This window comes from Salvelinus alpinus, chromosome 16 (genome assembly GCF_045679555.1).
Source record: "Salvelinus alpinus chromosome 16, SLU_Salpinus.1, whole genome shotgun sequence".
Lineage (NCBI taxonomy): Eukaryota > Metazoa > Chordata > Actinopteri > Salmoniformes > Salmonidae > Salvelinus > Salvelinus alpinus.
In genome coordinates, this window is record NC_092101.1 from 51,132,162 (window position 1) to 51,157,329 (window position 25,168).

Below are 25,168 nucleotides of genomic sequence, written 5' to 3' on the forward strand. Positions count from 1 at the left end.
CTAGTGAAATAGAATACCTTAGTGTCAATCAGTCCCTCTAGTGAAATAGAATACCTTAGTGTCAATCAGTCCCTCTAGTGAAATAGAATACCTTAGTGCCAATCAGTCCCTCTAGTGAAATAGAATACCTTAGTGCCAATCAGTCCCTCTAGTGAAATAGAATACCTTGGTGCCAATCAGTCCCTCTAGTGAAATAGAATACCTTAGTGCCAATCAGTCCCTCTAGTGAAATAGAATACCTTGGTGCCAATCAGTCCCTCTAGTGAAATAGAATACCTTGGTGCCAATCAGTCCCTCTAGTGAAATAGAATACCTTAGTGTCAATCAGTCCCTCTAGTGAAATAGAATACCTTGGTGCCAATCAGTCCCTCTAGTGAAATAGAATACCTTAGTGCCAATCAGTCCCTCTAGTGAAATAGAATACCTTGGTGCCAATCAGTCCCTCTAGTGAAATAGAATACCTTGGTGCCAATCAGTCCCTCTAGTGAAATAGAATACCTTAGTGCCAATCAGTCCCTCTAGTGAAATAGAATACCTTGGTGCCAATCAGTCCCTCTAGTGAAATAGAATACCTTGGTGCCAATCAGTCCCTCTAGTGAAATAGAATACCTTGGTGCCAATCAGTCCCTCTAGTGAAATAGTGGAGGGCAGTTCAGTGAATCTGAACTGCAGCAACAACCCATCAGTGGACAACTACACCTGGTACATGAAGAACCTCAGCAAAAGCATCTGGACAGAGTTACACCATCACTAACATCAGCTCTGAGGACAGAGGAAAATACTACTGTGAGGCCCGGAATGAAAGAGGAGCTTTGAATTCTACAGCTTGGATGGTCATGCCAGGAAGAGCAGTGTCTTCCTGGGTTCCTGTGTTAGGAGTGGCGTCAGTCCTGGCTGCTGGAGCTCTACTAGTCCTCACCTACCACACACTGAAGAGGAGATCCACGAGAGGAAGTGAGGTATACACAGCCCTTCAGAGAGACGCTCAGCCCTGAGTGTATGAAACTATCCAGAGTAGAGAACCATCACCAAACCTGGACTGAAGAGAACCACCACAGAACCTGGACTGAAGAGAGCCACCACCGAACCTGGACTGAAGAGAACCACCACAGAGCCTGGACTGAAGAGAACCACCACCGAACCTGGACTGAAGAGAACCACCACAGAGACTGAAGAGAACCACCACAGAGCCTGGACTGAAGAGAGCCACCACAGAGCCTGGACTGAAGAGAGCCACCACAGAACCTGGACTGAAGAGAACCACCACAGAACCTGGACTGAAGAGAACCACCACAGACCCTGGACTGAAGAGAACCACCACAGAACCTGGACTGAAGAGAACCACCACAGAACCTGGACTGAAGAGAACCACCACAGAACCTGGACTGAAGAGAACCACCACAGAACCTGGACTGAAGAGAAACACCACAGAGCCTAGACTGAAGAGAACCACCACAGAACCTGGACTGAAGAGAACCACCACAGAGACTGAAGAGAACCACCACAGAGCCTGGACTGAAGAGAACCACCACAGAGACTGAAGAGAACCACCACAGAACCTGGACTGAAGAGAACCACCACAGAACCTGGACTGAAGAGAACCACCACAGAACCTGGACTGAAGAGAACCACCACAGAGACTGAAGAGAACCACCACAGAACCTGGACTGAAGAGAACCACCACAGAGACTGAAGAGAACCACCACAGAACCTGGACTGAAGAGAACCACCACAGAGACTGAAGAGAACCACCACAGAACCTGGACTGAAGAGAACCACCACAGAACCTGGACTGAAGAGAACCACCACAGAACCTGGACCTGAAGAGCTGTGGCACAGAAAACTATGGCACCAAATCAAAGACAGGTCTCACACCTCTATTCTCCTGCTATCATATTGCATTACCTGGAATAGTTTAAGATTATGCATCTGTTCTTACTCCTTGGGATTTCCCATTAGACGGTTGATTACATAATGCATTTTCTCAGCTAACATGAAGGATGTTGCTAATAGCTTTAATGTTTTGCTTTTGCACCAAGTTGACATGTAATATTTGTTGTTGTTGTTCCAGACATGACCGTGCAAATGATTTGTGAATAAGACTAATATATTGTTACTATAATGTTATAACATTACTACTTTGGTACTATATTGCTAGTCACGCTTGTTTTATAATTAAACTACACACACACACATGCTGGTGATGCGCCGGTCAGCTTTTTGTTCACCCACACCTGCCAGCAATTCCTAATAACCCATCTGCAACTGCCCGACTATATGTGATGAAGTGAAAATCAGATGCCCGCTCCAGACCCGAACCCGCTAATATAGAAAATGTGCTGTTCAGTCACGAGATGATAGAAAACAAATTGGACAGACTTTTTTAGATTGGCCTTCGTTTCTGCTTATAATTTCCAACATTTTGCTAAACTATTTGTGAGACATCTTTGTCTCTAATTAGATACGTGTAGCTTCTCTGTCATTACTTGTTGCCCTAGAAGACTAAATAAACACTTGCTCACCAGAATAATGTCATCAGTTGATAGAATGAATGCTTCCATCTACTTGACATCAGTAAAGTTTGTTTTCTCGTCCCTCTTTGATCTCTGTTTCTCTCGAGGAAAAGACATTTAGGGAAATCAGTTTGATTCGTTTTAAGGAAATTAAAAGCTGTTAAAACGACCCAACATGTTTTTGATAAGATTTCAGTTCGGCTTCAATTTTTATTTCATGTGGTTTGAAATACTATCAGGTTTTATGATGCTGATAAAGGTAGCACCGCCACCTTTACAGACGGTCCCTAACCACGCTGTCAGCTTTTATGATGCTGATAAAGATAGCACCGCCACCTTTACAGACGGTCCCTAACCACGCTGTCAGCTTTTATGATGCTGATAAAGATAGCACCGCCAACTTTACAGACGGTCCCTAACCACGCTGTCAGCTTTTATGATGCTGATTAAGATAGCACCGTCACCTTTACATACGGTCCCTAACCACGCTATCAGCTTTTATGATGCTGATAAAGATAGCACCGCCACCTTTACAGACGGTCCCTAACCACGCTATCAGCTTTTATGATGCTGATAAAGATAGCACCGCCACCTTTACAGACGGTCCCTAACCACGCTATCAGCTTTTATGATGCTGATAAAGATAGCACCGCCAACTTTACAGACGGTCCCTAACCATGCTGTCAGCTTTTATGATGCTGATAAAGGTATATCATTTTACAGCAAGAAATGCTTAATTCTGCAGCAGTTCATCTTATGTGAGGCTATGTGAGAGGTGAGAGACCTACAGTCCAGTGTTCAGCCAGGCTACTATTCCATTTAATACATCTGAACAATACAGTTCTCTTGACTTGCCATTTTAAAGTCCTCATCTCGTTACTGAAGAATTTGTATAGCACCTCACATTAAACGTAGCTAACACATAACATAGCTGGCACTGCTACCGTCCTCGTTTACCACTTATCCAAATCTTTCCCCAACATCAGACTACTGTTCTGGTCCTCTCTTCTACAACATCAGACTACAGTTCTGGTCCTCTCTTCTATAACATTAGACTACTGTTCTGGTCCTCTCTTCTATAACATTAGACTACTGTTCTGGTCCTCTCTTCTATAACATTAGACTACTGTTCTGGTCCTCTCTTCTATACCATTAGACTACTGTTCTGGTCCTCTCTTCTATAACATTAGACTACTGTTCTGGTCCTCTCTTCTATAACATTAAACTACTGTTCTGGTCCTCTCTTCTATAACAGACTACTGTTCTGGTCCTCTCTTCTATAATATTAGACTACTGTTCTGGTCCTCTCTTCTATAACAGACTACTGTTCTGGTCCTCTCTTCTATAACAGACTACTGTTCTGGTCCTCTCTTCTATAACATCAGACTACTGTTCTGGTCCTCTCTTCTATAACAGACTACTGTTCTGGTCCTCTCTTCTATAACATCAGACTACTGTTCTGGTCCACTCTTCTATAACATTAGACTACTGTTCTGGTCCTCTCTTCTATAACAGACTACTGTTCTGGTCCTCTCTTCTATAACATTAGACTACTGTTCTGGTCCTCTCTTCTATAACATTAGACTACTGTTCTGGTCCTCTCTACTATAACAGACTACTGTTCTGGTCCTCTCTTCTATAACATTAGACTACTGTTCTGGTCCTCTCTTCTATAACTGACTACTGTTCTGGTCCTCTCTTCTACAACATTAGACTACTGTTCTGGTCCTCTCTTCTATAACATTAGACTACTGTTCTGGTCAACTCTTCTATACCATTAGACTACTATTCTGGTCCTCTCTTCTATAACATCAGACTACTGTTCTGGTCCTCTCTTCTATAACATCAGACTACTGTTCTGGTCCTCTCTTCTATAACATTAGACTACTGTTCTGGTCCTCTCTTCTATAACATTAGACTACTGTTCTGGTCCTCTCTTCTATAATATCAGACTACTGTTCTGGTCCTCTCTTCTATAACATTAGACTACTGTTCTGGTACTCTCTTCTATAACATTAGACTACTGTTCTGGTCCTCTCTTCTATAACATTAGACTACTGTTCTGGTCCTCTCTTCTATAACATTAGACTACTGTTCTGGTCCTCTCCTATTTATTTTCACATTTCCATTTCGCAACTTTTCTCTTATTTAATTCAACTTTGACATCATTGTCCTTTTGGCCTCAGTGGATCAACGTTAACTTTCTCTGCCCAAGTCTCCAAAAGCATTTGGCATCTTAGAATTAGGCCATATAGCTAAAGCTGAGGTTACACTAACACCAGATACAGTTAGACCCTATAGCTGAGACTACACACTAGATACAGTTAGACTCTATAGCTGAGACTACACACTAGATACAGTTAGACTCTATAGCTGAGACTACACACTAGATACAGTTAGACTCTATAGCTGAGACTACACACTAGATACAGTTAGACTCTATAGCTGAGACTACACACTAGATACAGTTAGACTCTATAGCTGAGACTACACACTAACACCAGATACAGTTAGACCCTATAGCTGAGACTACACACTAGATACAGTTAGACTCTATAGCTGAGACTACACACTAGATACAGTTAGACTCTATAGCTGAGACTACACAATAGATACAGTTAGACTCTATAGCTGAGACTACACACTAGATACAGTTAGACTCGGATTGGATTTTTTTGTATGTATTGTTTTTCTCTTTATTCAACCAGCCCTTCATCCACACATCATTTCATGACCCCAAACCCCGTGGATATAACCCGTTAGGTCTGTGGGTTATGAGTCAATCCGCGCATCACTAACACAGACACACATATATTTTTGGGGGGATACCGAGTGTTTCAGTGTAAATTGCATGCATCCTGTTGTAAATGTGAAGTTATAGACAATAAATACATTGTGTTTGATTTTTTTTTGACATGTCACAATGCACTACAGTGTCTCCAGTTTGATACGGGGGGAGATTATCTTCTCTACACCCCTCCATTCAATCTCTGCTCAATTTAGCCGTTAGAAAGTAAACCAAATATATCTAGTAACCCACCCCAGTGTTAGGGGCTGTCTGCATCTGTTGCATTCTCTCGTTCTGTTCACCGTGTTCTAATTGGTCCTGAATGGTGTCATTGATTATTGACACAACTCCATTGGAGACACTAATTACAATGGAAGGCAGGTAGTAATTGCCAGCTAATCGTTGGGCACTTTGCGATTCTCCCAGTCTCATTCATTTGGTAGTAGTAGGTATGTAGACACACATACAGTGTCTTCAGATAAGTATTCACACCCCTTCCACTTTTTCCACATTTTGTTGTGTTACAAAGTGGGATTAAAATGGATGTAATTGTCATTATGTCAAAGTGTCACGCCCTGACCTGAGATATCTCTGTTTTCTTTATATTTTGGTTAGGTCGGGGTGTGACTAGGGTGGGTACGCTAGTTTTTGTATTGTCTAGGGTTTTTTGTATGTCTAGGTTTTTTTGTAGGTCTAGGTGATTTGTATGTCTATGGTGGCCTGATATGGTTCCCAATCAGAGGCAGCTGTTTATCATTGTCTCTGATTGGGGATCATATTTAGGTAGCCATTTTCCCTTTGGTGTTTGTGGGATCTTGTCTATGTTTAGTTGCCTGTCAGCACTCGTTTGTATAGCTTCATGTTTCATTTTGTTATTTTGTTTGTTTGTTCAGTGTTTCATTCTTTTAATAAATAAGAATGTACGCATACCACGCTGCGCCTTGGTCCGATCCTTATAACGAACGTGACAAAATGTATTTTTTTTCATGTTTTATTAATGGAAAATAAAATACAGAAATATTTGATTTACATAAGTATTAACACTCCTAATTCAATACTTTGTAGAAGCACCTTTGCCAGCGATTACAGATATGAGTCTTTCTGGGTAAGTCTCTAAGAGCTTTCCACACCTGAATTGTGCACCATTTGCCCATTATTCTTCTCAAAATTCTTAAAGCTCTGTAAAGTTGGTTGTTGATCATTAATAGACAGCCATTTTCAAGTCTTGCCATAGATTTTCAGCCCAATTTAGGTCAAAACTGTAACCAGGCCATTCAGGAACATTCAACCTCAGTGTATATTTGGCCTCGTTTTAGGTCCTTGTCCTGCTGTAAGATGAATTCATCTCCCAGTGTCTGTTGGAAAGCAGACAACCGGGTTTTCCTCTAGGATTTTGCCAGTGCTTAGCTCTATTCCGTTTCTTTAAATCCCCAGAAAAAACTCCCTAGCCCTTGCCGATGACAAGCATACCCATAACATGATGCAGCTACTACCATGCTTGAAAATACTAATCAAATTGTATTTGTCACATGCGTCAAGTACAGTAGACCTTACCGTGATGTGTTGTGTTGGATTTGCCCCAAACATAACTTCTTTGGGATAGGGGGGCGCTGTTTTCACTTTGTAAAAAATCGTTCCCAAATTAAACTGCCTCATACTCAATTATTGCTCGTACAATATGCATATTATTATTACTATTGGATAGAAAACACTCTCAAGTTTCTAAAACCGTTTGAATTATATCTGTGAGTAAAACAGAACTCATTTTGCAGCAAACTTCCTGTCAGGAAGTGAAAAATCTGAAATCGAGGCTCTGTTCCAGGGCCTTCCTATTCATTTGCTTGAAATCTATGGATATACATGCACTTCATACGCCTTCCACTAGATGTCAACAGGCAGTGAGAGGTGAAATGCTGTAGCTTGATCTGAGGTCAAACGAGAGCTCTTGGAATGACATGACCCCAAATTTCCTTTGTTCAGCAAGGCGTGGGAAAGACATCAGCATTGGCTTCTGAAAAGCTTTCGTTATAGACGGCTAATATCTCCGGCTTTGATTTTGTTTGATAAATGTGATAATATCATCGTAAAGTATGTTTTTTCAATATAGTTTTATCAGATTATTGAAAGTTTATCGGGAGTTTTGGCTTTTTCCGTTCTCTGCGTTTGTTGACGATGGACAGCTTCGCGCCACTTGGCTAGCTTTGGTTGCTAATTCGACAGGATAAGAGGACATTCTAAAACCAAACAACGATTGTTCTGGACAAAGGACCCCTTGTACAAGATTCTGATGGAAGCTCAGCAAAAGTAGGAACCATTTATGATGTTATATCGTATTTCTGTGGAAAATGTTTAGTATTATTTTCCGCCCCCATTGCAGGTGCTGTCTCGCTATAACGTAAGCTGTATGTCGTACTAAAGTTATTTTTAGAATTCTAACACGGCGATTGCATTAAGAACTAGTGTATCTTTCATTTGCTATCCAACATGTATTTTTTAGTAAAGTTTATGATGAGTTATTTGGTCAGATTAGGTGAGTGTCAGAAATATATCCGGAGATTCTGGGAAAAAGTTGCTACGTTTTCAGAATGTATAACCACTGATTTCAGCTCTAAATATGCACATTTTCGAACAAACCATATATGTATTGTGTAATATGATGTTATAGGACTGTCATCTGATGAAGATTGTGAAGGTTAGTGAATAAATTTATATCTTTTGCTGTTTTTTTCGCTATCGCTACCTTTGCGTTGAATGAATGCGGTTGTGTGGTTGGCTATTGTAGTAAGCTAATATAATGCTATATTGTGTTTTCGCTGTAAAACACTTAAAAAATCTGAAATATTGGCTGGATTCACAAGATGTTTGTCTTTCATTTGCTGTACACCATGTATTTTTCAAAAATGTTTTATGATGAGTATTTAGATATTTCACGTTGGTCTCTGTAATTGTTCTAGCTGCTTCGGTGCTATTTGTGATTGTAGCTGCAATGTAAAACTATGATTTATACCTGAAATATGCACATTTTTCGAACAAAACATAGATTTATTGTATAACATGTTACAAGACTGTCATCTGATGAAGTTGTTTCTTGGTTAGTGACTAATTCTATCTCTATTTGGTCGGTTTTGTGCAAGCTACCTGTGCTGTGAAAGAAATGTCTGTGCTTTTTTGTATTTGATGGTGAGCTAACATAAATATACGTGGTGTTTTCGCTGTAAAACATTTAAAAACGCGGACATGTTGGCTGGATTCACAAGATGTTTATCTTTCATTTGCTGTATTGGACTTGTTAATGTGTGAAAGTTAAATATTTCTAAATATTTCTAAATATTTTTTGAATTTCGCGCGCTGCCTTTTCAGTGGAATGTTGGGGGGGGGTTCCGCTAGCGGAACCCAGGGGCTAGACAGGATAAAGTTAATTTCTTTCTTTCTTTTCACTCTGTCATTTTGGTTATCTCCTATCACTGTTAAACTCTGTAACTGTTTTAAAGTCACCATTGGCTTCGTGGTAAAATCCGAGAGACGCAGTTTCCTTCCTCTCCTGCAACTGAGTTAGGAAGGTCAACTTTGACATTATGAGGTACTGTGTGTAGATCAGTGACAAAATCTAAATGTAATCCATTTAAAAAATCAGGCTCTAACATAACAAAAGCTCTGACGAAGGCCTTGAGGCCGATACGTAAAGCTTAATAAAGAGCAGTGATACTAGCGAGAGCAGTGTGCAGGTTTCTTCCTTGTTCTCATCTTATTCAACTGTTACCATGCACCTGCAACAAAGATAGCTCAGATGTGCGAGTGCCTTTTGAATTTAGGCTCTAACACAACAAAATGTGGAAAAAGTCAAGGGGTGTGATTGTTTTCTGAAAGCGTTGTAGATCCTATGGAATGAATACAGTGGGTTTTGGGTCATAAGTGGGTTTTTAACCACATTTTGTTACGTTACAAAGTGGGATTGAAATAGCTAACATTTTTACATTGAACTACACAATTTTTTTTTTACATAATGTCAAAGTGAAAATAAAATTATACAAATTTGTAAAAAAAAAAAAAAAAATCTAGTTGTTGCATAAGTATTCCCCCCCTTTGTTTAGGCAAGCCTAAATTAGTTTAGGAGGTAAAATGTGGCTTAACAAATCACATAATAACTTACATGGACTCACTCTGTGCGAAATAGTGTTTGACGTGATTTTATGATGACTACCCCTTTAATCTGTATGGTCCCTCAATCAAATCTTGAATTCACAGATTTACCTACAAAGACCAGGGAGCTTCTTGAAAGCTTCATTAAAGAAGGGCAGTGATTGGTAGATGGGTAACAATAACAAATCAGACATTGAATATCTCTTTAAGCGTGGTCAAGTATATAACTATACTACAGCATGATGCATTAAACCACCCAGACACATCGAAGATACAGTCGTTCTTCTGAACTGAGCTGCAGGGAAAGGAATGAAACTACAACACTGCTATAACACTGCTACAACACTGCTTATAACTATAAGAAATCTAAGATGTGTTAAATACATTACATCCAGCTCACTTAAAAACCGTGCGTACAAAATATACCCCAAAATATGTGTACGCCAGTTTTCACAAAAAAAATCTAATATTTATTTTAAAAAATTGACTTGACGTGAAAATGTGCTCACCTCCCCGCAAACTTTCAAGTTTCAACGTTTAATTGTCATGTGGCACAAGTACAGTGAAAATGCCTTCTTGCTTTGCACTTTCCCAACAATGCAGTAATAAATATCAGTAGTACGATAAAAAAAATATTTAAAAAAGTAAAGTAGAACGAAAAAAAACACGAGAAATAGAACTGTTACTACTGTAAGTAACAGTAATTACATTTATTTCAGTAGCCTGTTTTAGAAGTCAAGGGCAGTCCATCATATTTAGATTGGGAAAAAATTGATATAAAACACATTGTTGAATTCAAACGTTCTACTTACAGGTCCACGACAATTTACAGTTGTTTTCTCGTTCAGAAAAAGACAGTCATTTTCCAGATAAATTACTGCTAAAGATTAAAACATTCTGCCAACACGGTAGCTTATGGAAAATATTTGACAATATGGGTAGGCTACAGTATTGCTGTGCGATAGGAGCGCAACATCATTGACTATTTAATCTCAGAGCCTATACCAAGACAGGACATATAAACCCAATAATCAATTGATAAACTAAATATTGAACAACAATGCTGTGGCCTAATGACAATACTTCCAAAATATACAGCAAATAATGGGCGTTATTGTCACCATAAAAGGTGGATAAAGGGCGTTATTGTCACCATAAAAGGTGGATAAAAGGCGTTATTGTCACCATAAAATGTGGATAAAAGGCGTTATTGTCACCATAAAAGGTGACTGGAGGGCGTTATTGTCACCATAAAAGGTGGATAAAGGGCGTTATTGTCACCATAAAAGGTGGATAAAAGGCGTTATTGTCACCATAAAAGGTGGATAAAAGGCGTTATTGTCACCATAAAAGGTGGATAAAAGGCGTTATTGTCACCATAAAAGGTGACTGGAGGGCGTTATTGTCACCATAAAAGGTGAATAAAAGGCGTTATTGTCACCATAAAAGGTGGATAAAAGGCGTTATTGTCACCATAAAAGGTGGATAAAAGGCGTTATTGTCACCATAAAAGGTGGATAAAGGGCGTTATTGTCACCATAAAAGGTGGATACAGGGTGTTATTGTCACCATAAAAGGTGAATAAAGGGTGTTATTGTCACCATAAAAGGTGGATAAAGGGCGTTATTGTCACCATAAAAGGTGGAAAAGGGGAGTTATTGTCACCATAAAAGATGACTGAAGGGCGTTACTGTCATCATAAAAGGTGGATAAGGGCGTTATTGTCACCATAAAAGATGACTGGAGGGCGTATTGTCATCATAAAAGGTGGATAAGGGCGTTATTGTCACCATAAAAGATGACTGGAGGGCGTATTGTCATCATAAAAGGTGGATAAGGGAGTTATTGTCACCATAAAAGGTGACTGGAGGGCGTATTGTCATCATAAAAGGTGGATAAAGAGTGTTATTGTCACCATAAAAGATGACTAAAGGGCGTTACTGTCACCATAAAAGGTGGATAAGGGCGTTATTGTCACCATAAAAGATGACTGAAGGGCGTTACTGTCATCATAAAAGGTGGATAAGGGCGTTATTGTCACCATAAAAGATGACTAAAGGGCGTTACTGTCACCATAAAAGGTGACTAAAGGGCGTTACTGTCACCATAAAAGGTGACTAAAGGGCGTTACTGTCACCATAAAAGGTGGATAAGGGCGTTATTGTCATCATAAAAGATGACTAAAGGGCGTTACTGTCACCATAAAAGGTGGATAAGGGCGTTATTGTCACCATAAAAGGTGGATAAAGGGCGTTATTGTCACCATAAAAGATGACTAAAGGGCGTTACTGTCATCATAAAAGGTGGATAAGGGCGTTATTGTCACCATAAAAGATGACTGGAGGGCGTATTGTCATCATAAAAGGTGGATAAAGAGTGTTATTGTCACCATAAAAGATGACTGAAGGGCGTTACTGTCATCATAAAAGGTGGATAAGGGCGTTATTGTCACCATAAAAGATGACTGGAGGGCGTATTGTCATCATAAAAGGTGGATAAGGGAGTTATTGTCACCATAAAAGGTGACTGGAGGGCGTATTGTCATCATAAAAGGTGGATAAAGAGTGTTATTGTCACCATAAAAGATGACTAAAGGGCGTTACTGTCACCATAAAAGGTGGATAAGGGCGTTATTGTCACCATAAAAGATGACTGAAGGGCGTTACTGTCATCATAAAAGGTGGATAAGGGCGTTATTGTCACCATAAAAGATGACTAAAGGGCGTTACTGTCACCATAAAAGGTGACTAAAGGGCGTTACTGTCACCATAAAAGGTGACTAAAGGGCGTTACTGTCACCATAAAAGGTGGATAAGGGCGTTATTGTCATCATAAAAGATGACTAAAGGGCGTTACTGTCACCATAAAAGGTGGATAAGGGCGTTATTGTCACCATAAAAGGTGGATAAAGGGCGTTATTGTCACCATAAAAGATGACTAAAGGGCGTTACTGTCACCATAAAAGGTGGATAAGGGCGTTATATATAAGAGCGTCTGCTAAATGACTTAAATGTAATGTAATGTAAATGTTATTGTCACCATAAAAGGTGACTAAAGGGCGTTATCGTCACCATAAAAGGTGACTGGAGGTGTTTTCCAGGTGGAGTTTTAATGCATGCACAGTTTTACAATAGGTCTGATTCATAATGAGAAACATGGGTATGTATGGCGTACGCCAAGTTGATAAATCTCAATGTTTTTGTACGTGCTCAGACTTTTCTGCCGCACGCAGAAATGTCGTGTGAAATGTACACAACGGTTATAAAATGAGGCCACAGCAATGCATTTGGTTTGCTAAACTTGCTAGCTAAGTGGCTAGATGTCAAAGGTCAAGCTTCTTGGTTACAGATTATGGATCAACATCCCTGTTACCTATTGTTTTGTGTGTTTCTTAAAATAGCGGCTCTTGTGTGCGTTTTTGTTAATTTTTTTATTTATTTTTATTTTACCGTTATTTTACCAGGTAAGTTGACTGAGAACACATTCTCATTTGCAGCAACGACCTGGGGAATAGTTACAGGGGAGAGGAGGGGGATGAATGAGCCAATTATAAACTGGGGATTATTAGGTGACCATGATGGTTTGAGGGCCAGATTGGGAATTTAGCCAGGACACCGGGGTTAACACCCCTACTCTTACGATAAGTGCCATGGGATCTTTAATGACCTCAGAGAGTCAGGACACCCGTTTAACGTCCCATCCGAAAGACGGCACCCTACACAGGGCAGTGTCCCCAATCACTGCCCTGGGGCATTGGGATATTTTTTAGACCAGAGGAAAGAGTGCCTCCTACTGGCCCTCCAACACCACTTCCAGCAGCATCTGGTCTCCCATCCAGGGACTGACCAGGACCGACCCTGCTTAGCTTCAGAAGCAAGCCAACAGTGGTATGCAGGGTGGTATGCTGCTGGCCCTAATACAGAATAACCCAGTATGGTACAGAAACGGTATGACAGTATTAAAATGTGAATAGCACTCACCCTTAGTAGTGACTCCACAATAATGACTTAAATGACAGAGTGAAAACAACAAAAGAAGTATACAGAATAAAAAAATATTGCAAGACAATATTGCATGGTGGTGGCTGCATCATGTTATGGGTATGCTTGCTATCGGTAAAGACTGGGATAAACGAGATTTAAAAAAAGAAACGGGGTGAAATTAGCCACAGGAAAACTCCTAGAGGAAAACCTGCTTCAGACTGCTTTACACCAGACACTGGGAGATGAATTCACCGTTCAGCAGAACAATAACCTACAACACAAAGCCAAATCTACACTGGAGTTGCTTACCATGAAGACTTTGAATGTTCCTGAGTGGCCAAGTTACAGTTTTGACTTAAATTTGCTTGAAAATCTATGGCAAGACCTGAAAATGGCTGAGCTCGAAGAATTTTGAAAAGAGTAATGTTCAACTATCGCACAATCCAGGAGTGCAAACGTCTTAGAGAAGAAAAAGGCACAGCTGTAATTGCTACCAAAGGTGTTGCTAACTTGATACAAATCAATGGTAAAGTTGTGTTTGATAATTTTTCTGTCTTCTTAAAAAATGTATTAATTAAAAAATCCTTCCACTCTGACATTACATAATGTTTTGTGTAGATCGTTTACACGATAAAATGTAAATAAATCCGCGGGGGATATTACCCACTGTATATCGAATTCTATGTGTGGAAATCACTCCTTCTGCCAAAAGGTTTAGCATTGTAATGTTCTCATCAGTGGATGGCAAAGAATCTTGTTTCTATCTATCATTTCTCATAAAATAGGCTACATTGGAGACTTAAAGTGGCAATCTGCAGTTCAAACGATAACAAAGCACCACCTTGCCTCTGTTTTGGTAAAGAGCTGAGGGATGAGGCTGGAGAAATGTAACCACTCTCAAATGCAAATGGGTATATACACTGAGTGTACAAAACATGCTCTTTCCATGACATAGACTGCCCAGGTGAATCCAGGTGAAAGCTATGGTCCCTTATTGATGTCACCTGTTAAATTAACTTCCAAGATGGCATAGCAGTTCAGACGTTCTTTTTTTTGTCCTCGTCTTGTCGTGTCCTGTATATATATATATTTACACCTTTCTTCGCATATCTTTATATATTTTATTATCCAAGAACTCAACTACTCAACTACAAAAGCTTTCCTGCAACCCGCCTCACAAATTACAAAAAAAAAGTATTATTTACCTCAAATCTGAAAATCCACAGTGGAAGCTAGCCAGAGGCTAGCCAGAGGCTAACCAGAAGCTAACTAGAAGCTAGCCAGTAGCTGATCTGAAGCTGCCTAGAAGTTAGCCGGTTTGCTGGCTAGCGTTGGTGTTTCAGCTGCCCACGTTTGTGGTCTTCAGCTATTCCTTTAGCTCGATAATCTATCGGCACTTTTGTGCAACGCGACTCGGACCGGAGCATACCGGGACTATTTTTCTCAGTGTCCCCGGATTTCAGCCGCAGGCTCTGGACGTTTGCACCTTGATTTCACAGCTAGCTAGCTGCAAACCGTGTGACTATTGGCTTACGTCGATCCCGGAGCAAACTTAAATTATTCCGGAGCTAGCCAGCTGAGGAGTTCCATCAGCCACTCCTGGGCTACAGTCACCTATCCGGACCCGTTTTTTGTTGTTGTTGTTGCTGCAGATGCGGAGCCCCATCGGGCCTTCACGACTGACTGCCGACATTATCTGCCCGAGGGAGTTATCCAACTGGCACCTCCGTCGCAACGTTACCTGAACGCTCATCTGGGGCCCGCTAATCGTTAGCTGTCTTATCGGCTGCTATCTGAATAAGTATATCGGACAATTTTTCTTGGGTCACTATAACTATTTTGCCAATTGGATTGATCCCCTCTACCACACGGAACCCCACTAATCTACCGACGGAAACGCACGAGGTGTCTAAAAATAGACTTCCATCCTATGCTATCTTGCTACTGATAGCCATCTACCCGGCCAGCTGTCTGGATCGCCGTGACCCCAACCAACCTCTACTCACTGGACCCTTATGATCACTCGATTAAGCATGCCTCTCCTTAATGTAAATATGTCTTCTCCATTGCTGTTCTGGTTAGTGTTTATTGGCTTATTTCACTGTAGAGCCTCTAGCCCTGTTCACTATACCATATCCAACCTCTCAGTTCCACCACCCACATATGCGATGACATCACCTGGTTTCAATGATGTTTCTAGAGACAATATCTCTCTCATCATCACTCAATACCTAGGTTTACCTCCACTGTATTCACATCCTGCCATACCTTTGTCTGTACATTATTCCTTGAAGCTATTTAATCGCCCCCAGAAACTTCCTTTTACTCTCTGTTCTAGTCGTTCTAGACGACCAATTCTCATAGCTTTTAGCCGTACCCTTATCCTACTCCTCCTCTGTTCCTCTGGTGATGTAGAGGTGAACCCAGGCCCTGCAGTACCTAGCTCCACTCCTATTCCCCAGGCGCTCTCTTTTGATGACTTCTGTAACCGTAATAGCCTTGGTTTCATGCATGTTAACATTAGAAGCCTCCTCCCTAAGTTTGTTTTGTTCACTGCTTTAGCACACTCTGCCAACCCGGATGTTTTAGCCGTGTCTGAATCCTGGCTTAGGAAGACCACCAAAAATTCTGACATTTTCATCCCTAATTACAATATTTTCAGACAAGATAGAACGGCCAAAGGGGGCGGTGTTGCAATCTACTGCAAAGATTGCCTGCAGAGTTCTGTTTTACTATCCAGGTCTGTTCCCAAACAATTTGAACTTCTACTTTTAAAAATCCACCTCTCTAAAAACAAGTCTCTCACCGTTGCCGCCTGCTATAGACCACCCTCTGCCCCCAGCTGTGCTCTGGACACCATATGTGAACTGATTGCCCCCCATCTATCTTCAGAGCTCGTGCTGCTAGGCGACCTAAATTGGAACATGCTTAACACCCCAGCCATCCTACAATCTAAGCTTGATGCCCTCAATCTCACACAAATTATCAATGAACCTACCAGGTACCACCCCAATTCCGTAAACACGGGTACCCTCATAGATATCATCCTAACCAACTTGCCCTCCAAATACACCTCTGCTGTTTTCAACCAAGATCTCAGCGATCACTGCCTCATTGCCTGCATCCGTAATGGGTCAGCGGTCAAACGACCTCCACTCATCACTGTCAAACACTCCCTGAAACACTTCAGCGAGCAGGCCTTTCTAATCGACCTGGCCGAGGTATCCTGGAAGGATATTGATCTTATCCCGTCAGTAGAGGATGCCTGGATATTTTTTTTAAATGCCTTCCTCACCATCTTGAATAAGCATGCCCCATTCAAGAAATTTAGAACCAGGAACAGATATAGCCCTTGGTTCTCTCCTGACCTGACTGCCCTTAACCAACAGAAAAATATCCTATGGCGTTCTGCATTAGCATCGAACAGCCCCCGTGATATGCAACTTTTCAGGGAAGCTAGGAACCAATATACACAGGCAGTTAGAAAAGCCAAGGCTAGCTTTTTCAAGCAGAAATTTGCTTCCTGCAACACAAACTCCAAAAAGTTCTGGGACACTGTAAAGTCCATGGAGAATAAGAACACCTCCTCCCAGCTTCCAACTGCACTGAAGATAGGAAACACTGTCACCACCGACAAATCCACTATAATTGAGAATTTCAATAAGCATTTTTCTACGGCTGGTCATGCTTTCCACCTGGCTACCCCTTCCCCGGTCAACAGCACTGCACCCCCCACAGCAACTCGCCCAAGCCTTTCCCATTTCTCTTTCTCCCAAATACAGTCAGCTGATGTTCTGAAAGAGCTGCAAAATCTGGACCCTTACAAATCAGCTGGGCTAGATAATCTGGACCCTTTCTTTCTAAAACTATCTGCTGAAATTGTTGCCACCCCTATTACTAGCCTCTTCAACCTCTCTTTCGTGTCGTCTGAGATTCCCAAAGATTGGAAAGCAGCTGCGGTTATCCCCCTCTTCAAAGGGGGGGACACTCTTGACCCAAACAGCTACAGACCCATATCTATCCTACCCTGCCTTTCTAAGGTCTTCGAAAGCCAAGTTAACAAACAGATTACCGACCATTTCGAATCCCACCATACCTTCTCCGCTATGCAATCTGGTTTCAGAGCTGGTCATGGGTGCACCTCAGCCACGCTCAAGGTCATAAACGATATCGTAACCGCCATCGATAGGAAACAATACTGTGCAGCTGTATTCATTGACCTGGCCAAGGCTTTTGACTCTGTCAATCACCGTATTCTTATCGGCAGACTCGACAGCCTTGGTTTCTCTAATGATTGCCTCGCCTGGTTCACCAACTACTTCTCTGATAGAGTTCAGTGTGTCAAATCGGAGGGTCTGTTGTCCGGGCCTCTGGCAGTCTCTATGGGGGTGCCACAGGGTTCAATTCTTGGACCGACTCTCTTCTCTGTATACATCAATGATGTCGCTCTTGCTGCTGGTGAGTCTCTGATCCACCTCTACGCAGATGACACTATTCTGTATACTTCTGGCCCTTCTTTTGACACTGTGTTAACCTTTCACGAGCCTCTACCCCGGGTCCGGGATCACCCCCCACCCCCCCCACACACTGATTAGCATAGCTAGCATAGCTTCACAAGTAGATAGTAGCATCTAAATATCATTAAATCACAAGTCCAAGACACCAGATGAAAGATACAGATCTTGTGAATAAAGCCACCATTTCAGATTTTTAAAATGTTTTACAGGGAAGACACAATATGTAAATCTATTAGCTAAACACGTTAGCAAAATACACCACTTTTCTAACTCCATCAGTTTCTTACTCCTTCAGGTGCTATCACCAATTCGGCTAAACTAAGATATTGATAGCCAATAACCTATAAAAAACCTCTTCAGATGACAGTCTGATAACATATTTATGGTATAGGATAGGTGTTGTTAGAAAAAAGTGCATATTTCAGGTAGAAATCACAGTTTACAATTGCACCGACCATCACAAATCGACTAGAATTACTAGATAGAGCAACGTGTATGACCAATTTACTCATCATAAAACATTTCATAAAAATAGACAAAGCATAGCAATGGAAAGACCCAGTTCTTGTGATTTCAGACCATATTTCAGATTTTCTAAGCGTTTTTCAGCGAAAACACAATAAATCGATAAGTTAGCATACCACATGTGCAAACGTTACCAGAGCATCGATTCCAGCCAAAGAGCGCTATAACGTAATCACCGCCAAAATATATTAATTTTTTCACTAACCTTCTCAGAATTCTTCCGATGACACTCCTGTAACATCATTTTACAACATACATATACAGTTTGTTCGAAAAGGTGCATATTTAGCCATACAAAACCGTGGTTATACAATGGAAATAGTCACAACTCAAGCCTCAAAATGAGGAACGTCAGCTTTCAGAGTGATCTAGTTTAATCGAAAGCTAATCATATACTTGACTAAAAAATACAGGGTTGACAGGAATCGAAAGACAAATTAGTTCTTAATGCAACCGCTGATTTACATTTTTAAAATTATCCTTACTTTTCAATACAGGGTTCGCCAAGTGAAGCTATACCAAACAAAATGGCGAAATATGCGTTTAAAATATTTCGACAGAACAACGATTTATCATATTAAATATTGCTTACTTTGAGCTGTTCTTCCATCATATTCTTGGGCAATGTATCCTTTCTATGTTATAAACGTCTTTTGGTCGATAGATGTCCTCTGTCCTTCGAAATGTCCACCACCAACGACCGACACCCCGAAACGTTTCCAAAGCTAAAAAGGGCACGACAAAGAAATTCCTCAAAATCGCACTAAACGGATATAAATTGCTATAAAACGGTTCAAATTAACTACATTATGATGTTTTTAACAACTATAACGACTGAAAACATGACCGGAGAAATCTAACTAGTTAAACAACGATTTGGAATGACGCAGGTCCGATGTCCATCTTGCTTGTGGCGCGCGGAGAGAGAGAAAGGTCCTCCCACGTTTTGTGGTTTTATATGGGCTGGGATTGTGCAATAGACTCCATTCAAAACGTGATGACGTACAGACACCCAGAGGAAGACGTAGGCAGTGTCGGTTTCTTCATAGCATTCACTGTCGCCTTAAAAACAGACTCCAGATCAGGGGTAAAAATTTCTGAAATCTGACCCCTGTCATGAAAAGTGCTGTAGATATTGTTCTGTACCACTCAGAGACAAAATTCCAACTTCTATAGAAACTAGAAGGTGTTTTCTATCCAATAATAACAATAATATGCATATTGTACGATCAAGAATTTAGCACGAGGCAGTTTAATTTGGAGACCCAAATATGCTAATGCGGAACAGCACCCCCTATAGTTGCAAGAAGTTAACAACCCTCCAGGCGAGCTTCAATGCCATACAACTCTCCTTCCGTGGCCTCCAATTGCTCTTAAATACAAGTAAAACTAAATGCATGCTCTTCAACCGATCGCTGCCTGCACCTGCCCGCCTGTCCAACATCACTACTCTAGACGGCTTTGACTTAGAATATGTGGACAACTACAAATACCTAGGTGTCTGGTTAGACTGTAAACTCTCCTTCCAGACTCACATCAAACATCTCCAATCCAAAGTTAAATCTAGAATTAGCTTCCTATTCCGCAACAAAGCATCCTTCACTCATGCTGCCAAACATACCCTTGTAAAACTGACCATCCTACCAATCCTCGACTTCGGTGATGTCATTTACAAAATAGCCTCCAATACCCTACTCAATAAATTGGATGCAGTCTACCACAGTGCCATCCGTTTTGTCACCAAAGCCCCTTACACTACCCACCACTGCGACCTGTACACTCTCGTTGGCTGGCCCTCGCTTCATACTCGTCGCCAAACCCACTGGCTCCAGGTCATCTACAAGACCTTGCTCGGTAAAGTCCCCCCTTATCTCAGCTCGCTGGTCACCATAGCAGCACCTACCTGTAGCACGCGCTCCAGCAGGTATATCTCTCTGGTCACCCCCAAAACCAATTCCTCCTTTGGCCGCCTCTCCTTCCAGTTCTCTGCTGCCAATGACTGGAACAAACTACAAAAATCTCTGAAACTGGAAACACTTATCTCCCTCACTAGCTTTAAGCACCAGCTGTCAGAGCAGCTCATAGATTACTGCACCTGTACATAGCCCATCTATAATTTAGCCCAAACAACTACCTCTTTACCTACTGTATTCATTTATTTATTTTTGCTCCTTTGCACCCCATTATCTCTATCTCTACTTTGCACTTTCTTCCACTGCAAACCAACCATTCCAGTGTTTTTTTTACTTGCTATATTGTATTTACTTCGCCACCATGACCTTTTTATATTTTTATTTATTTTTATATATATTTTGTTTGCCTTCACCTCCCTTATCTCACCTCACTTGCTCACATTGTATATAGACTTATTTTTCACTGTATTATTGACTGTATGTTTGTTTTACTCCATGTGTAACTATGTGTTGTTGTATGTATCGAACTGCTTTGCTTTATCTTGGCCAGGTCGCAATTGTAAATGAGAACGTGTTCTCAATTTGCCTACCTGGTTAAATAAAGGTGAAATAAATAAATAAAAATAAAATCCACTTCAATCAGTGTAGATGAAGGGGAGGAGACAGGTTAAATAAATAAAGTATGTTTAAGTCTTGAGACAATTGAGACATGGATTGTGTATGTGTGCCATTCAGAGGGAGAATGGGCTAGACACAAGGGGTATGGTAGTAGGTGCCAGGCACACCGGTTTGTGTCAAGAACTGCAACGCTGCTGGGTTTTATCACGCTCAACAGTTTCTCGTGTCTATCAAGAATGGTCCACCAGCTAACTTGACAACTTAACTGTGGGAAGTATTGGAGTCAACATGGGTCAGCGTCACTGTGTGAACACTTTCGTTGTAGCAATCGCAGATTGACCCTTTAACTATGACCCATTGTATATAACATTAGTATGAACATTTTAACAGACAATCATGATACATCCTTCCCTTCTTCAAGTTTCTTTCAAAACTATCCATCTAGTAATAACTGATTACACAGTAGCATTGGTGCTAGGCCACTGCATTGGGCTACTGCATTGGGCTACTGCGTTGGGCTACTGCGTTGGGCTACTGCAGGCACTGATACAGGGGAAGTGACAGATGTCTTAGTTAAATGGTGGTGTTGTATTGTGACTGACCCTTCTCCCCCCTACAGCGCAGCACGCCTCTAACAATCAGCTCTGTCCAAACAAGAAACAACTACCACTGTCACTACCAACGATCCCCTACCCAGTCCAAACTCCTGTCAGCTAGCTAATGTCCCCTGACAGTGAATTAGAATAGCCACTAAAAAAATTGGGAGAGTGAGTGAGAAAGAGAGAGAGAGAGAGGGAAGAACTCATCTGTGTCACAAGCTACCCCCTCGGGCAATCAAGGGAAAGAGAGAGAAAACGCAATCATTAGCAACTGGTGGTCCTTGCTCCAGCAAATGGCAGTTTGAGAGGAGATTTATTCAGACTCCTGGCTGGAAGTGATTTATTTATTTCAGCAGAGGCTGTGAGATCATTAACCTCCGCTGTGTCTCTGGGGAACAGGCATCTGCGCCCCCCCCACCCCCCCCCCCCCACCCCATGCTGCTCACACAAAAAGGCCCCCACGCGACACGCCTGCTCTATGGCCCAGGCTGGAGGATGGAAGAGGGGGTTATCTGGCTCATTTCCACTGGCAGAACCAGGAGGAACCGGGACAAAGAACTAACGAGAACAAAGCACATTGGACCAGAGGCCTGGGTGAGGGGGCTGTCCAAAGAGCCAGAGGAAGGCTGGGGTCCCTGGTGTGTCTTCTAATGGAAGATGTGGAGGGTCAGAGGAAGACCAAGCTCACTTGTTGATGTGTCTCCATCAGTTTCAATTTATGGCCATCTCCTGATTTAATATGAGCATCAATACGGAGCCATTTTATCACAGGATCATCTATTTATCATAGCTTTGATTAATCATCAATCGTTGACAATATAATTAAAGAAGCACGTTCTTCTATTTCTAGACATCCTCAGACCGCAGTGTGGTGGTCACCTCTGTGTGCGCTCTGAAATAGAGAATCGCAGTACAGTTCACCTCAAAGGTGTCTCAAAAGCACTGCAACATCCAAGTTTGCATCACTAATGTACTGTAACTAGATGTAACTCATACCAACTTACCAAAATGAGATGAAACGATGAGAACTAATAATGCAATGCATATTTTTCCAATAACTTATTGTGATTAATCAAATCATATGTTATTTGTCACATGCTTGGTAAACAACAGGTGTAGACTAACAGTGAAATGCTTGGTAAACAACAGGTGTAGACTAACAGTGAAATGCTTGGTAAACAACAGGTGTAGACTAACAGTGAAATGCTTGGTAAACAACAGGTGTAGACTAACAGTGAAATGCTTGGTAAACAACAGGTGTAGACTAACAGTGAAATGCTTGGTAAACAACAGGTGTAGACTAACAGTGAAATGCTTGGTAAACAACAGGTGTAGACTAACAGTGAAATGCTAACTTACGGGCACTTCACAACAATACAGAGAGAAACATATAGAATAACAATAACATGAGGAATAAATTCACAATGAGGGTGGGTCCAGGGTGTCTGTGATGATAGTATTGATTTTATCCATGACCAGCCTTTCAAAACACTTCATGGCTACAGATGTGTGTGCTACAAGGCGATAGTCATTTAGACAGGTTATCTTGGCGTTCTTGGGCACAGGGACTATGGTGGTCTTCTTGAAACATGTGGTTATTACAGACTGGGTCAGGGAGAGATTGAAAATGTCAGTGAAAAACACTTGCCAGCTGGTTCGCACATGCTCTGAGTACGTGTCCTGGTACTCCATCTGTGTGAATGTTAACCTGTTTAAAGGTCTTACTCAAATCGTCTCGAAGAGAGCATAGAAGGCATTTAGCTCCTCTGGTAGGCTCGCGTCACTGGGCAATGTTTCCTGTGTGTGGTGTAAATGTTATCTGTGTGTGGTGTAAATGTTTCCTGTGTGTGGTGTAAATGTTTCCTGTGTGTGGTGTAAATGTTTCCTGTGTGTGGTGTAAATGTTTTCTGTGTGTGGTGTAAATGTTTTCTGTGTGTGGTGTAAATGTTATCTGTGTGTGGAGTAAAGGTGATCTAGAATTTTGTCACCTCTGTTTGCAAAGGTGGCATGCTGTTTAAAATGAAGTAAAACCAAATGTCATTTTCCCTGCGTTAAAATCACCGGCCACTAGGAACGCTGCCTCTGGGTGTGCAGTTTCTGGTTAGCTTATGGCCCTACACATCTCGTTGAGGAGCTGCCTTAGTGCCAGTATCGGTTTGAGGCGGTAAATGGACAGCTCCAAAAAATATAGATGAAAACTCTCTTGGTCTGCAGCTTATCATGAGGTATTCTAACTCAGGTGAGCAAAAACTTCGAGACACACCCCTCCTCCCCTCATCTTACCCGAGCCTGCCGAACGGCCTTGACGATGAAATGGAAAAGCCAGCAAGATTAACTGTATATTATCCATGTCCTTATTCCGCCACGACTCTATGAAACATAGAATATTACAGTTCTTCAGGTCCCGTTGATAGGATAGTCTCGAACAGAGCTCCTCCAGTTTGTTCTCCGGTGACCGTACGTTCGCTAACAGAACGGAGGGTAGAGGCGGTTTATTTGCTCGCCAACATCGTCAGGATTCTGGCTCGTCTGCCTCTTTTGCGCCATAATTTCCTACATTTTGAGTCCCGGGGATTACGGCCTGGTTCGGAGTAAGCAGTACGTCCAGAGTCATCCAAATCCAGGTTAGCTATAGCTGTTCTGATCTCCAGAACCTGTTTTCGGTCATAGGAAATAATGGCGGAGACATTATGTACAAAAAAAAGTTAAAGATTGAAAAAAATATATATATAATTAATAGCAGAAATGGTCATGAGACTCTAAAACGGTTGCTATGACTACAGCGCCATCTTTTAATGTTAATGTGATAGATGTTGGGAGTATAAGGTCCCAAACTATTCGGTAGTGTGTGTCTCTGTGGGTCTCCAGGCAGGATCTTAGTGCAACATATCAATAGGTTGTTAAATCACATGTACCAGTATATCCATGTCCATCTAATTAGAAAAAAATTGAGGAGATCCGGACGAAACTCCGAACGGATTTCATTTACATACACTCAAGTGGCAGGAGGAGAAATTACAACGCTGAAGGAAACGACAGCATTAATCTGAAATTAATCAGGACATGAACTTAACTGGGGGGCCACTGCAGCCTCATCTGTGCCTTTAAAAAAAGATATAGGTGTAATTGAACACTTATGGCAATCTCATAGCTGCCGCAAAGAGCATCTGCATCAACCTACGGCACCTGGAGTGGGGTAGTAGTGGACAGAATCATTTAATTATTTAATCACTCTCCCATCTCCAATGCTGTGATCTTTTCATTTCATTTGATTTCAGAATTACTCTAATATACGTTTATATGCCTATATGGGGGGCTGGGGGTTGTGCGTTAAGGGAGAGAGGGATGAAATTATAAAAGGAGGGAGGGATGGAGGTAGAGGTGGAGGGAGGGATGGAGGGAGAGAGGGAATAGGGAGGGAGGGAGGGGTGGAGGGAGGGAGGGGGGGAGGTAGAGGGATGTAGGGAGGGATGGAGGGATGGAGGGGGGTAGGTAGAGGTGAAGGGATGGAAGGAGGGATGGAGGGAGGGAGAGATGGAGGGAGGGAGAGGTGGAGGGAGGGATGGAGGGAG